Below are 13784 nucleotides of genomic sequence, written 5' to 3' on the forward strand. Positions count from 1 at the left end.
CCTGTGCCGGCGCCAGCTTCTACAGTGGATGAGGCTAGTAGGAGGAGGAATGATGGGGGGAGGAGTCAAAAGCTTATGTTGTTTATTCGCGGGAATGCTATGTCGGGGGCACCGATTATGAGGGGGACTAATCAGTTGCCGAATCCTCCGATCATGATGGGTATGACTATAAAGAAGCTTATTACAAAGGCGTGAGCGGTAACGATTACATTGTAAATTTGGTCGTCGCCTAGGAGAGTTCCTGGTTGTCCTAGTTCTGCGCGGATTAATAGGCTGAGTGCGGTGCCGACTATTCCTGCTCATGCCCCGAAGATGAGGTACAGGGTGCCAATATCCTTATGGTTAGTGGAAAATAGTCATCGGTTGATGAAGGTGACGGGTAAGATGGCTGAGTGTTGAAGCGTTAGGCTGTAGTCCTTTTTACAGAGGTTTAATTCCTCTTCTTATCGGCTCTGTAGTGAAATTCATGTTGAGTTGCAAGCTCATTGATGCGCACTAGGGTGCGTCAGGGTCTTTGTAGGCAGAAGCCAATTGGTTTAGGCATTTAGCTGTTAACTAGAGTTTTGTGGGATCGAAGCCCATCTGTCTAGGGAGGCTTTAGCTTAATTAAAGCGTCTGACTTGCATTCAGAAGATACAGGTTAATATTCTGTAAGTCTTAATGTGCAGAAACTAAGAGGGTTTAACTCTTATTTAAGGCTTTGAAGGCCTTCGGTTTGGGGTGTTATCCTAAGTTTCTAGACAATGGCATGTATTATTGGGGACAGGGGAAGTAAGAGGATTGATAGTGAGGCAAGGACCGCAGTAGGTGTGCTTGGGGCTTTGCTAGTGTATCATTGTTTTATGTGGTTAGAGGAGTTGGGGGGAAGGGTAATTGTTGAGTGGTATGCGAGGCGTAGGTAGAAGAAGAGGCTGAGCAGTGATAGCATGGCAATTGCCATGGCTGCTGGTGTTATTTCCTGTTTAGTTAGTTCTTGGATGATAAGTCACTTTGGTATAAAGCCTGTTAATGGGGGGAGGCCTGCTAGGGATAAAAGTACTAGTATTAGGGTGGCGTTTAGCACTGGGGTTTTTGTTCATGAGGTTGTGATCATGGATAGGTTAAGGGCTTTGATTTTGTTAAGGGCTAGGAATACGGCTGATGTTATGATTGTGTATAGGTAGAAGGTAAGTAAGGCCAATTTGGGGCTGTAAACTAGGATGATGGCGATTCAGCCTAAGTGGGAGATGGACGAGAAGGCTAGGATTTTGCGTGTTTGTGTTTGGTTCAGTCCTATTCAGCCTCCTAGTGCTGTTGAGGCTAGGGCCATGGCGGTGAGTAGAGCTGGGTCGAGGGATTTGGATGTTAGTAGGAGCAGGGTTAGTGGGGGGAATTTTATGAGGGTCGAGAGTAGCAGGGCTGTTATTAGTGGCGATCCTTGTAGTACTTCTGGGAATCAGAAGTGAAATGGCACTAGGCCCAGTTTAATAGCGATTGCTGCTGTCAGTAGTAGACAGGAGGTTGGGTGGTTTATTTGTGTGATGTCTCATTGGCCAGTGACTCAGGCATTGGTTATGCTAGAGAATAGGACCAGGGCGGAAGCAGCTGCTTGGGTTAGGAAGTATTTCGTTGCGGCTTCTACTGCTCGTGGGTGGTGGGATTTGGCAATTAGGGGAATGATGGCTAGTGTGTTGATCTCCAGTCCTGTCCAGGCCAGAACTCAGTGGCTGCTGGAAATTGTGATTGTGGTGCCCAAGATGAGGCTGAAGGTTATGATTGGGGTCGCGTAAGGGTTCATTAGTAGAGGAGGGGGTTAAACCATCATTTTCGGGGTATGGGCCCGATAGCTTGATTAGCTGACTCTACTAGAAAATAATATAAGGGAAGTATGGAGAATTTTGATTTCTCTTGTGTGGGTTCAATTCCTACTTTTCTAAGGTCAACAGGAAATGAGAGGGCTGTTATACCTCTATGTTCACTTTATCATAGTGACCCTTTGTAGTTCAGGCACATTTCCTTATGTAAGGAGGTAGGCCTGCATAGCAGATAGGTATGCTGATGTGTCAGAGGCACAGAGCTAGTGTGAGGGGTAGGAAGTTTTTTCATAGTAGGTGCATTAGTTGGTCATATCGGAATCGTGGGTATGAAGCTCGGACCCATAAGAAACCAGAAGATAGTAGGAGGACTTTTGTGGCTAGGATGACGGGGAATAGTTCTGTGGGTGGCCCTAGGGCGCTTGGGTTTAGGAATATGATGGCTGTAAGTGTATTTATTAGCATAATGTTCGCATATTCAGCTAGGAAGAATAAGGCGAAGGGTCCTGCGGCGTATTCAACGTTAAACCCTGAGACTAGCTCAGATTCACCCTCTGTGAGGTCAAAAGGAGCTCGGTTTGTCTCTGCTAGGGTGGATACGTATCATATTATTGCTAGGGGTCATGAGGAGAAAATGAAGTATAGAGGCTCCTGTGCGACGGCAAAGGAGCTGAGTGTGTAGCTTCCGCTTAGTATGATTATTGATAGCAGGATTATGGCCAGTGTCACTTCGTATGAAATGGTCTGTGCTACTGCCCGTAGGGCTCCGATTAGTGCGTATTTTGAGTTCGAGGCTCAGCCTGATCATAGGACTGAGTAGACGGCTAGGCTTGACATGGCTATTAGGAAGAGAACTCCGAGGTTTAGATCTGCTAGGGGAAATGGGAGTGGTAGTGGTGCTCAAGTGGTGAGGGCTAGGACAAGGGCTAGTATTGGTATCAGAATGAATAGAAGTGGGGAAGAGGTAGAGGGTCGGATGGGCTCTTTGGTAAATAGTTTCAGTCCGTCCGCAAATGGTTGAAGTAGGCCAAAAGGCCCGACAACGTTAGGGCCTTTGCGGGATTGTATGTAGCTTAGGATTTTCCGTTCTACTAGGGTTAGGAAGGCTACGGCAATCAGGATTGGGATGATGTATAGGAGGGATATAACGAGGCAGCTTAGTGTTGTTATTTGAATCATGGGTGAAGCTAGGGAGAGGATTTGAACCTCTGGGGAAAGGGCTTAAGCCTTCTGCACTTGCCGGGCTCTGCCACTCTAGCTGGTCCTTTTCTAGGATTGAAAGTGGTGGGGGAAGGCCCTCTTCACGGTTTAGTTGGTTTCACTGCTTAGAGGGGGGGGGCGTGCTTGTGGTATTGGCCCCACTTTCCCGGTCCTTTCATACTGGGGAGAGTGCGTCATAGATAGAAACCGACCTGGATTGCTCCGGTCTGAACTCAGATCACGTAGGACTGTTAATCGTTGAACAAACGAACCCTTAATAGCGGCTGCACCATTAGGATGTCCTGATCCAACATCGAGGTCGTAAACCCCCCTGTCGATATGGGCTCTTGAGGGGGATTGCGCTGTTATCCCTGGGGTAGCTTGGTCCATTAATCAATTATATTGGGTCTGGTCACTGTTAGCACTTTGAGGGGTAGCTCTAGGTAAAGAGGTATGGTCTTGTTTTTGGAGGATTTGTTCTCCTCCAAGGTCGCCCCAACCGAAAAATATCGACCAGGCTCTGCGATGGTAGTGGCCCCAGTGGGGTTGATTGAGGATTCGCGGTGGTCGTTGATTTTTAAGTTCCACAGGGTCTTCTCGTCTTATGTTCACATCCCCGCTTTTGCACGGGGAGATCAATTTCACTGATTATCTGTGAGAGACAGTTAAGACCTCGTTTAGCCATTCATACAAGTCTCGATTTATGGGACAATTGATTGCGCTATCTTTGCACGGTTAGGATACCGCGGCCGTTAAACCTAAGTCACCGGGCAGGCATCACCTTCAATACTTGTTTAATTTGCTGAAGGCTATGTTTTTGGTAAACAGTCGGGCCTTATTAATTTGCCGAGTTCCTTTCACAGATTTTAATCGCTCTTATAGGCGCTCCTGAGTCGGGTTAACAGGGTTAGTTAATACGTGGTCTTGTAGGGGTTTTTGTATCTGTCTAGGTCTGTTAATAATGTTTCTATGTAAGCTTGCGCCGTTAGAGGGGTGTGGCCCTGAGTTACTTATTTTAGCATTAATTCTCCTATATTCATAGGTTGACCTGTTTGTGATAAGGGAATCATCTTATTTTGGTATTTTTAGGTGGTGGAGCTTTGACGCACTCTTTTTTGATGGCTGCTTTAGGGCCCACGGTAGGATCAGTAGTAAGAATTATCCGCTAGTCGAGGTTGTGTCCTTTTTTAATGGAGCTGTCCCTCCATTAAATAGCTCTTAATCATCTCATTAGGGTTCAGGATGTCCGGTAGGGAGGATTAAGGGGGAACTTAGATTCGTTTCACAGGTAACCAGCTATCACCCAGCTCGGTTGGCTTTTCACCTCTACTGACAAGTCATCCCACTCTTTTGCAACAGAGACGGGTTCGCTCTCTTTAACTGCTTGAAAGTAGCTCGCTTGGGTTTCGGGGGGGCAAACTTTAGTTCACTTTGCTTGGTTGTTCTCGCTAAACCATGATGCAAAAGGTACAAGGGTTGATCTTTGCTGTCTGTCGCTTTGATTGTTTCACTGCTATTTCATCTTTCCCTTACGGTACTGGGGTCTCTATCGCGTCTAAGTGTCTTTTCTATCGCCTATACTAAGACTGTAAAATACTTTAGTTTAATTAGTTTAGTAAATTCTTTAGTTTTGGTGTACTATTTGTGTGGTTGAGCTAGAGGGGGGGCTTCAAGACGATCCGGTCTAGTAGATATCTTTCAGGTGTAAGCTGAGTGCTTTGGTGTTATAGCTACGTCTTGATATTCTAAGTACACCTTCCGGTACACTTACCTTGTTACGACTTACCTCATCTTCAGCGTATTTATGGTATTAGTTATGTGGGATGTGGCTTTTGAGGAGGGTGACGGGCGGTATGTACGTGCCCCAGGGCCGGCTTAAAGTAGGCTCTATTGTCCCACTTTACTGCTAAATCCGCCTTCCAGAAGTGGTTTCACGCTTCTTTCCGTGTGCCCTATGAATAGGGAATGTAGCCCATTTCTTCCACTCCATAGGCTATACCTTGACCTGTCTTATTAGCGGGGTGCTATTGTGTCCACTGTTGTGCTCTCATTCGAGGTGGGCTGGCGACGGCGGTATGTAGGCTGTGTTGGCAAGGGGTGGTTGGGTTAATCGGGGATTATCGATTGTAGAACAGGCTCCTCTAGGTGGGTTTGGGGCACCGCCAAGTCCTTAGAGTTTTAAGCGTTTGTGCTCGTAGTTCTCTGGCGGATACTTCGGTAAAGTAAGTATCAAGATTTAGGGCCAGGCATAGTGGGGTATCTAATCCCAGTTTGGGCCCTGGCTTTCGTGGGTTTAAATCAGTCGTTAGTTCCTAAGATCATCTTAATGGTGTGTTTAGGTGCATCTTGGGCTTATGACAGCTCAGTTGCATTTTGATCTTAGTTAGCTAGGATAGGCATTTTACCACTCTTTACGCCGTGTCAATAGGACGGTTGATTTGGGTTTCTTGTATGACCGCGGTGGCTGGCACAAGATTTACCAACCCTTGAAGTTAGGCTGTTGCTATAACTAAGTCAAGTTTGCACTCATTGCTTAATGTTAATTACTGCTGAATACCCGTGGGGGCGTGGCTTAGCGAGGCGTCTTGGGCTACTACTTGGGTGTGCCTGATACCCGCTCCTCAAGGCCTGTATGGGGGTAGGTGGTCGAGGGCGTTTACACTGGGGCGCGGATACTTGCATGTATATATTTAGCAAAAACCAACCGTAAGGTTAGGACTAAGTCTTTTGTCCGCAGGCATGTTTTATGCCATCTTGGCAACTTCAGTGCCATGCTTTGTGTTAAGCTATGTGGACGGGGGTGTGGTTAGCTGATAGTTGAGTGGTGAGTGAGAGTGAAGTATATGAAATTATTGCTTGTGTTTACTATTTTTAGTACTGGAGTTTCTCTAATAAGTTTAAGTTATTTTGTATGTGTTTGTGTGTATATATACATCGTTCCGATGATGTCATGGAAGGGATGATTAATGGAGTTTTAGAGGTAGTTTGCTGGGATTGGGCGATGAAGGTTTATGCTACATGGTGGTTAGCGAAAGTTTACTGGTTTAGTTTGTGAAGCGCAGGGGTTGCGCTTAATGATTTGTTGTTTTGTGCTATGTCCAACGAGCATTCATCCAATAGCCCCATTTAACCCGGAGGGTGGAGGTAACATTAACTGAATGTGGTCAAAGTGCATCAGTGTCAGGATGATTCCCCATATACGCCAACCGTCTCATCGAGGGACCCTTGAAATATAGGATAGGCCGTGAGGCAGGTGTGTCCAGGCTTAGATTGTGGGACCCCCGAGATCACTGGGAATAGCCACCTGTGAGGTAACCCCGGAAAAAATAAGAGGAACCAGAGGCGCCAAAAAGCTGGAACATGCCGCGATTACGCATTGAGAAGGTGAAAGTACTCACAGATGCCACTTTGAAGGGCAAGGAGGGGTGAGTGAACCCAATGGATGGCCCTGACCGAGGAACCAGAGGCGCAAAAATGTGAGGAGGGCGAGGGGTTTAGGGGGAACGTATGGGCCTGAAGCTAGTCATACCGGACATTATGTGCAACGGGTTGCTGATTTCACGTGAGGAGTACGATTAATAAATCCGTCTGATACGAACTGCATGAGATATGTGGTGGAGAGTTGTTGTTGGAGCATGTCCTGTGAGCATTCATTAAAATGGGGTCTTGTTATGCGCTTGAGTGGAGTTGTATTGGGTGTTGTGGGGTATGGTCCTAGAACATTCATGCCGGGTGGTTTGGTAGGAGTGTGTTTAAGGGTTTAATGGCCGTGTACATGTATGGGTTTAGCACCTGCTTATAAGATAGTCCGTATATAATGTATATTACTGGTACTATAGTATGTATGTATATGGGGTATATAAATTTATGCACGAATATGCATAACCAAATACCCCCGCCTCGGGGGGGGAGGGGGGGGGGGTTAAGCATAATGGCATAGATGGGGTAGAATTATTGGGGGCTTGCGGTTAGTTCCTGTAGTTGAGAACAATGGCGGCTTTTCGAGCCGCAGGCCTCGGGTAGTGTCCGGGCAGGAATAATGACTTATTTTATGTTTTTTTTAGGGATTTGCTTTGCGGTGGGTGTTTTGGGTGTGGCGTCGAATCCTTCGCCGTATTATGGGGTTGTTGGTTTGGTGTTAGCGTCTGTGGCGGGGTGCGGGTGGTTGCTGGGCCTTGGGGTTTCGTTCGTGGCTTTAGTGCTGTTTATGGTGTATTTGGGGGGTATGCTGGTGGTGTTTGTTTATTCAGTAGCTTTAGCAGCGGAGCCTTTCCCTGGGGCTTGGGGGGATTGACGGGTGATTGGATGTGCAGTAGCGTTTGTGGCAATTGTTTTTGGGGGGTTGGTGTTTGGGGGGTTTATGGGGGCTTGGAAGTTCGGGGTTTCTACTGTGAATAATGTTGGGGTGTTTGTTGTTCGGTCGGATTTTAGTGGAGTTTCCATGTTTTATTCACATGGGGCAGGGATGTTTTTAGTGGCGGGTTGGGGGCTGTTGTTGACTTTGTTTGTTGTATTGGAGCTTGTGCGGGGGTTGTCGCGGGGTGCTATTCGGGCGGTTTAGGGGTTAGGGTCAGAGAATAGTTTATTGAAAATGCCAGCTTTGGGAGCTGGAGATAAAGGTTTGAGTCCTTTTTTTCTGAGTTTGGGGTACTCTAAGAAGTGGTAAGTCTTCAATCTTTGGTTTACAAGACCAATGTTTTTATAAACTATTAGAGTATTTAGCAGTTGAGTATTTTGTTTTCTAGGGCGCTTGCGGCGGGGAGGAGAAATAGGAGGATAGTGAAGTAGGCGATTGAAGCGAGTTGGCCGATGATGATGAATGGGTGTTCGACGGGTTGGCTTCCTACTCATGTTAGGACGAGGAGGTCGGCGACTAGTACTCAGAATAGGAGCTGGGAGAGTGGTCGGAATGTTATTGCTCGTTGTTTTGATTTGTGCAGGAATGGGATTAGGAATAGGATCAGTACGGAGGCGGCCAGTGCTAATACGCCTCCTAGTTTATTTGGGATTGAACGTAGGATGGCGTAGGCGAATAGGAAGTATCATTCTGGCTTGATGTGTGGTGGGGTTACTAGCGGGTTTGCTGGGGTGAAGTTTTCTGGGTCTCCCAGGAGGTTAACCGCTCATGCTTCTTTCTTATGAGACGTTAGTAAACCAATTACATAGCCTTGTCAAGACTAAATCACAGGTAAAAATCCTGTACATCTCATGTGGCCAACCACTCCCAACTAGGATTCCAAGACGCCTCATCACCCATCATAGAAGAACTCGTTGAATTCCACGACCACGCCCTAATCGTTGCCCTAGCTATCTGCAGCCTAGTTCTCTACCTTTTAGCCCACATACTAACAGAAAAACTCTCGTCCAATGCTGTAGACGCCCAAGAAGTAGAGCTGATCTGGACAATCCTACCTGCTATCGTCCTGGTACTCCTCGCCCTCCCATCCCTACAAATCCTCTACATAATGGACAAAATCGATGAACCAGACCTCACCCTAAAAGCCATCGGCCACCAATGATACTGAAGCTACGAATACACAGACTTCAAAGACCTATCATTCGACTCCTACATAGTGCCCACCCCAGACTTACCCAACGGCCACTTCCGACTGCTAGAAGTTGACCACCGCGTAGTTATCCCAATAGAATCCCCCATCCGCGTGATCATTACTGCAGGAGACGTACTCCACTCCTGAGCAGTCCCAACGCTCGGAGTTAAAACAGACGCAATCCCAGGCCGACTAAACCAAACTTCATTCATTACCACCCGGCCTGGGATTTTTTACGGACAATGCTCAGAAATTTGCGGGGCTAATCACAGCTACATACCCATTGTAGTAGAATCAACCCCACTCCCACATTTCGAGGCCTGATCGTCCCTTCTATCATCATCCTAATCATTAAGAAGCTATGCAACAGCACTAGCCTTTTAAGCTAGCCAAAGAGGGACTTCCCCCTCCTTAATGATATGCCACAGCTTAACCCCGCACCATGATTTTCAATCATAATTATAACCTGATTAACCCTAGCACTCCTCATCCAACCAAAACTACTAGCCTTCACCACAACCAACCCCCCATCAAATAAGACCTCCCTCACTACCAAACCCACACCATGATCCTGACCATGAACCTAAGCTTCTTTGACCAATTTTCCAGCCCCAATCTATTTGGCATCCCCTTAATCCTACTATCCCTACTCTTCCCAGCCCTACTATTCCCGTCCCCAAACAACCGATGAATCAACAACCGCCTTTCTACTATCCAAACATGACTCCTTCACCTAATCACAAAACAACTAATAGTCCCACTCAACAAAAATGGCCACAAATGAGCCATAATATTTACATCCCTAATAATCATACTTCTTACAATCAACCTTCTAGGCCTCCTTCCATATACATTCACCCCAACCACCCAACTATCTATGAACATAGCCCTAGCCTTCCCACTATGGCTCGCCACACTACTAACAGGCATGTTTAACCATGTACGTGCCCCAGGGCCGGCTTAAAGTAGGCTCTATTGTCCCACTTTACTGCTAAATCCGCCTTCCAGAAGTGGTTTCACGCTTCTTTCCGTGTGCCCTATGAATAGGGAATGTAGCCCATTTCTTCCACTCCATAGGCTATACCTTGACCTGTCTTATTAGCGGGGTGCTATTGTGTCCACTGTTGTGCTCTCATTCGAGGTGGGCTGGCGACGGCGGTATGTAGGCTGTGTTGGCAAGGGGTGGTTGGGTTAATCGGGGATTATCGATTGTAGAACAGGCTCCTCTAGGTGGGTTTGGGGCACCGCCAAGTCCTTAGAGTTTTAAGCGTTTGTGCTCGTAGTTCTCTGGCGGATACTTCGGTAAAGTAAGTATCAAGATTTAGGGCCAGGCATAGTGGGGTATCTAATCCCAGTTTGGGCCCTGGCTTTCGTGGGTTTAAATCAGTCGTTAGTTCCTAAGATCATCTTAATGGTGTGTTTAGGTGCATCTTGGGCTTATGACAGCTTAGTTGCATTTTGATCTTAGTTAGCTAGGATAGGCATTTTACCACTCTTTACGCCGTGTCAATAGGACGGTTGATTTGGGTTTCTTGTATGACCGCGGTGGCTGGCACAAGATTTACCAACCCTTGAAGTTAGGCTGTTGCTATAACTAAGTCAAGTTTGCACTCATTGCTTAATGTTAATTACTGCTGAATACCCGTGGGGGCGTGGCTTAGCGAGGCGTCTTGGGCTACTACTTGGGTGTGCCTGATACCCGCTCCTCAAGGCCTGTATGGGGGTAGGTGGTCGAGGGCGTTTACACTGGGGCGCGGATACTTGCATGTATATATTTAGCAAAAACCAACCGTAAGGTTAGGACTAAGTCTTTTGTCCGCAGGCATGTTTTATGCCATCTTGGCAACTTCAGTGCCATGCTTTGTGTTAAGCTATGTGGACGGGGGTGTGGTTAGCTGATAGTTGAGTGGTGAGTGAGAGTGAAGTATATGAAATTATTGCTTGTGTTTACTCTTTTTAGTACTGGAGTTTCTCTAAGTCCTAGGACTAGGAGGAAATGGTGTTTCATAGTGTGTAGGCGTCGGGATAGTCCGAGTATCGTCGGGGTATTCCTGCTAGGCCTAGGAAGTGCTGGGGGAAGAACGTTAGGTTTACTCCTGTAAATATTACCCCGAAGTGGGCTTTTGCTCATGTTTGGTGTAGGGTAAACCCAGTGAGTAGTGGGAATCAGTGAGTAAATCCTGCTAGAATGGCAAAGACGGCGCCTATGGATAGGACGTAGTGGAAGTGGGCAACTACGTAGTACGTGTCGTGCAGGGCGATGTCTAGGGAAGAGTTTGCAAGAACGATTCCTGTTAATCCTCCGATGGTAAATAGGAAGATAAATCCTAGAGCTCATAGTATTGGGGGGGGTCTCATTTGATTGTTCCTCCGTGCAGGGTGGCTAGTCAGCTAAATACTTTGATTCCGGTAGGGATGGCAATGATTATAGTGGCTGATGTAAAGTAGGCTCGGGTATCAACGTCTATTCCTACTGTAAACATGTGGTGAGCTCAGACGATGAATCCTAGGAAGCCGATGGATAGTATGGCTCAGACTATTCCCATGTAGCCGAAGGGCTCCTTTTTGCCTGAGTAGTACGTGACTACGTGTGAGATGATTCCGAACCCCGGTAGGATCAGAATATAGACTTCTGGGTGTCCGAAGAATCAGAATAGGTGTTGGTACAGGATTGGGTCTCCTCCTCCAGCGGGGTCGAAGAATGTGGTGTTTAGGTTTCGATCAGTTAGTAATATTGTAATACCGGCGGCGAGTACGGGGAGTGATAGAAGGAGTAGGATGGCGGTAATTAGTACGGATCAGACAAATAGTGGGGTTTGGTATTGTGAGAGTGCGGGGGGTTTTATGTTGATGGCTGTGGTGATAAAGTTGATGGCCCCAAGGATGGAGGAGATACCGGCTAAGTGGAGTGAGAAGATAGCCAGGTCTACTGAAGCTCCGGCGTGGGCAAGGTCACCTGCTAGGGGAGGGTAGACAGTTCAGCCTGTGCCGGCGCCAGCTTCTACAGTGGATGAGGCTAGTAGGAGGAGGAATGATGGGGGGAGGAGTCAAAAGCTTATGTTGTTTATTCGCGGGAATGCTATGTCGGGGGCACCGATTATGAGGGGGACTAATCAGTTGCCGAATCCTCCGATCATGATGGGTATGACTATAAAGAAGCTTATTACAAAGGCGTGAGCGGTAACGATTACATTGTAAATTTGGTCGTCGCCTAGGAGAGTTCCTGGTTGTCCTAGTTCTGCGCGGATTAATAGGCTGAGTGCGGTGCCGACTATTCCTGCTCATGCCCCGAAGATGAGGTACAGGGTGCCAATATCCTTATGGTTAGTGGAAAATAGTCATCGGTTGATGAAGGTGACGGGTAAGATGGCTGAGTGTTGAAGCGTTAGGCTGTAGTCCTTTTTACAGAGGTTTAATTCCTCTTCTTATCGGCTCTGTAGTGAAATTCATGTTGAGTTGCAAGCTCATCGATGCGCACTAGGGTGCGTCAGGGTCTTTGTAGGCAGAAGCCAATTGGTTTAGGCATTTAGCTGTTAACTAGAGTTTTGTGGGATCGAAGCCCATCTGTCTAGGGAGGCTTTAGCTTAATTAAAGCGTCTGACTTGCATTCAGAAGATACAGGTTAATATTCTGTAAGTCTTAATGTGCAGAAACTAAGAGGGTTTAACTCTTATTTAAGGCTTTGAAGGCCTTCGGTTTGGGGTGTTATCCTAAGTTTCTAGACAATGGCATGTATTATTGGGGACAGGGGAAGTAAGAGGATTGATAGTGAGGCAAGGACCGCAGTAGGTGTGCTTGGGGCTTTGCTAGTGTATCATTGTTTTATGTGGTTAGAGGAGTTGGGGGGAAGGGTAATTGTTGAGTGGTATGCGAGGCGTAGGTAGAAGAAGAGGCTGAGCAGTGATAGCATGGCAATTGCCATGGCTGCTGGTGTTATTTCCTGTTTAGTTAGTTCTTGGATGATAAGTCACTTTGGTATAAAGCCTGTTAATGGGGGGAGGCCTGCTAGGGATAAAAGTACTAGTATTAGGGTGGCGTTTAGCACTGGGGTTTTTGTTCATGAGGTTGTGATCATGGATAGGTTAAGGGCTTTGATTTTGTTAAGGGCTAGGAATACGGCTGATGTTATGATTGTGTATAGGTAGAAGGTAAGTAAGGCCAATTTGGGGCTGTAAACTAGGATGATGGCGATTCAGCCTAAGTGGGAGATGGACGAGAAGGCTAGGATTTTGCGTGTTTGTGTTTGGTTCAGTCCTATTCAGCCTCCTAGTGCTGTTGAGGCTAGGGCCATGGCGGTGAGTAGAGCTGGGTCGAGGGATTTGGATGTTAGTAGGAGCAGGGTTAGTGGGGGGAATTTTATGAGGGTCGAGAGTAGCAGGGCTGTTATTAGTGGCGATCCTTGTAGTACTTCTGGGAATCAGAAGTGAAATGGCACTAGGCCCAGTTTAATAGCGATTGCTGCTGTCAGTAGTAGACAGGAGGTTGGGTGGTTTATTTGTGTGATGTCTCATTGGCCAGTGACTCAGGCATTGGTTATGCTAGAGAATAGGACCAGGGCGGAAGCAGCTGCTTGGGTTAGGAAGTATTTCGTTGCGGCTTCTACTGCTCGTGGGTGGTGGGATTTGGCAATTAGGGGAATGATGGCTAGTGTGTTGATCTCCAGTCCTGTCCAGGCCAGAACTCAGTGGTTGCTGGAAATTGTGATTGTGGTGCCCAAGATGAGGCTGAAGGTTATGATTGGGGTCGCGTAAGGGTTCATTAGTAGAGGAGGGGGTTAAACCATCATTTTCGGGGTATGGGCCCGATAGCTTGATTAGCTGACTCTACTAGAAAATAATATAAGGGAAGTATGGAGAATTTTGATTTCTCTTGTGTGGGTTCAATTCCTACTTTTCTAAGGTCAACAGGAAATGAGAGGGCTGTTATACCTCTATGTTCACTTTATCATAGTGACCCTTTGTAGTTCAGGCACATTTCCTTATGTAAGGAGGTAGGCCTGCATAGCAGATAGGTATGCTGATGTGTCAGAGGCACAGAGCTAGTGTGAGGGGTAGGAAGTTTTTTCATAGTAGGTGCATTAGTTGGTCATATCGGAATCGTGGGTATGAAGCTCGGACCCATAAGAAACCAGAAGATAGTAGGAGGACTTTTGTGGCTAGGATGACGGGGAATAGTTCTGTGGGTGGCCCTAGGGCGCTTGGGTTTAGGAATATGATGGCTGTAAGTGTATTTATTAGCATAA

General features: G+C 46.9%; 1 long non-coding RNA gene across 5 annotated transcripts in view; it reads left to right on the forward strand.

The window, feature by feature from the left end:
* Positions 1–13784, forward strand: part of LOC308200387 — a 620245-nt gene that overhangs the window by 218908 nt on the left and 387553 nt on the right. For all 5 annotated transcript variants that reach the window (XR_013955586.1, XR_013955587.1, XR_013955588.1 and 2 more), the window contains exon 2: positions 1–13784. This exon is cut by the window's right edge. This is a non-coding gene — a long non-coding RNA (uncharacterized lncRNA).

The sequence above is a fragment of the Anser brachyrhynchus genome, assembly GCF_964034855.1.
Source record: "Anser brachyrhynchus genome assembly, chromosome: 10".
In the NCBI taxonomy this organism is placed as follows: domain Eukaryota; kingdom Metazoa; phylum Chordata; class Aves; order Anseriformes; family Anatidae; genus Anser; species Anser brachyrhynchus.